Source organism: Mus caroli, chromosome 9, assembly GCF_900094665.2.
Source record: "Mus caroli chromosome 9, CAROLI_EIJ_v1.1, whole genome shotgun sequence".
NCBI lineage: Eukaryota > Metazoa > Chordata > Mammalia > Rodentia > Muridae > Mus > Mus caroli.
In genome coordinates, this window is record NC_034578.1 from 62,372,833 (window position 1) to 62,375,175 (window position 2,343).

The window sequence follows — 2,343 nt, forward strand, 5'->3', positions numbered from 1 at the left end:
AGGCCTGACACCCACACCTCTGCCCTAACAAGGCCTTCATGTCTCTTGGGCAGACTGCTCCCACCACGTGTGTGGCTTCTCTCCAGGTCCAGTACTCGGCAAGTTTTCCATGGGCAGGGACTCTAGCTCTGTGGTAAAGCGCTTGCCTGCTAGCATGCATGAGGCTGCCGTTAAGCTGAAGTCAAGCATGCCCAGCAGTTCCACTCCTAGGTATGTATGTGAACATACATAGGAATGTAAGTGACTGCATGGATGTGTGTATATAAACGCACATGTGTGTAAGTGCCTGCATGTTATTTACAGAAATGTGTTATGCAGGTGTGCTTACATGGCTCTGTGACTGCTTGCATATGAGGATGCATGTGTGAGTGTTTGCATGGGAGTGCACGTGTGTGTGTCTGCTTATGAATGTGCGTGGGTGTGTGCCAGCATCTGCCGCCTGTCAGTCTTGGATTGACCTTGCAGTATGGTTCTGTCTCTGCTATTTTCGTCGCCACAGGAAGCCTGTCTTGAGTCAGGCCCCACAGGATGGACAGCCTTGTAGTCACTAAAGGCCAGGGCGGTTCTTACAGACCGTGTGCACTTTGGTTCTGCCACTCTCTGATCTCTACTCCCTGGAGCTCAGCACTTAACTTCATGAAATGTCAGCGCCTAGGGCACAGCGGGTGGGAGTGTCAGACTATCTGATTCACCTGACAAATAGGGGAGACCAGGCCCTAGTCAGGTTCCTGCTGTTTAAACACTCAGGACTGCAGAGCCTGCACAATATTTAACCCCCAGCTAGCTGAGAACAGCATCTCCCCAATCTTTTCTCTCTCTTGCCACAACAACCTGGAGTCTTTTGTCAAGCCTCAAAGTCTGCAGTCCGAAACATTGGCTTCCCTGGAACCTTCAGCCCTAGCCCTCAGGCTGGAAAAGGGGGTCCACCAGGGGAACTACTGCAATATGACCCGGCTACACCCCTCTCCATCATCACGGAGTCTTTCATTGGGTCTGACTTAGCCCCTCTCTTCAAGAGAATGCTGGTCTGGTGCTGAGCAGAATTTTAACTGTGGTAAAATTGTAATTAATTTGTAATGGGTAAGCTTGTTTTTAATCAAAGTCTATGTATGTCCTGGAACTTGCTATATAAAGCAGGGTGGGCTTACATCCCCTCCTTTCACACTTCCCTCCCCTTAAACACACACACTAGCTGCCCACTATAACTCGATCTCAACGCTTGTCTGAGTAAACTACGTTAAAGTACTGAGTAAACACATGCTATTAGTAAAGCGCAGTAGTTCTGCTATTAAACACTTTAGATGTAGCCTTGCCGAAACAAGGCCTCAAAAAATTGGTTTAAGACTCAGAGTTGTTCCTCTCCACGGAAATCTTTAGTAAAAGGCGAAAGATTTATACGATCTGAAGAGAAACCAGAGTATGCTTCTAGATGCTGTAACTCACGGCTCGGGTAAGAACAACTCCTAGCACAGTGATGGTGTCCACATGACTCGCAACTATTCTAGCTAAACAGAACCGCTCTTTTTCTTTTATAAATTTAATCTAACTTTCACGGAGATATTCCCAGAACAACACATTAATTTTTCGATATGATTTTGTATTGTGCGCAGTGTTCTGTGGGTATGCAAATATATGGCGGCCCCGCCCTGCCGGCATGGGCGGGGGCGGTGCCTCCACGCAGTGCCCGGCTGGGCCACCAGAGGGCGACGCCCAGAACTGGCTGGTAGTTCAAGTCTGAGAATCAGATTTTTATGGTCTGTGTTTCTGTACATCTATGTTTTATTAACTTAAAATATGCATTTGTTTTATTTTTACTTTTGTGATGCTGGGGATTGGAAGTAGAGCCTCACAGGTATTAGGCAAGCACTCTAAAACGAGCTATATTCCCAACCCTAATTACTGCAATAAATTTGAACAACATACCATTCAACTGTGAGGATACTAAATTCAGGATCCCAGCTCTTGCTTTAGTGAGAGCGAGAGGTGTGCCACTTTCCTGTTTCCTGGATTGCACGGCGAGCATCTGAGTAGTAGCTCGTGGATGTAGTAGATTTAAGTCGTGTGCTCAGCGCTTCACTTGTGAATACTTTGCTTTCTTGTCTGTCATTTAAGAGTCTGTGACTACGCTTGCTTTAAAATTGGAGCTTGTGACTATGCTTGCTTTAAAATTGGAGCTTGCAGCCAGGCATATGGTGCATGCCTTTAGTCCCAGCACTTGGAAGGTAGAGGCGGGCAGATCTCTGTGAATTTGAGGCCAGCCTGGTCTACATAGTGGATTCCAGAACAGCTGTGCAGACCGTGTCTCGAATAAATGAATAAATGAATAAATGAATGAATAAATAA

At 46.5% G+C, this 2,343-nt stretch overlaps 1 non-coding gene across 1 annotated transcript; it reads right to left on the minus strand.

The window, feature by feature from the left end:
* Window positions 1–1,305: 1,305 nt before the first annotated feature.
* Window positions 1,306–1,421, minus strand: LOC115032095. The gene has a single exon (XR_003837722.1). It is a non-coding gene; the product is annotated as a U5 spliceosomal RNA (small nuclear RNA).
* Window positions 1,422–2,343: the final 922 nt, after the last annotated feature.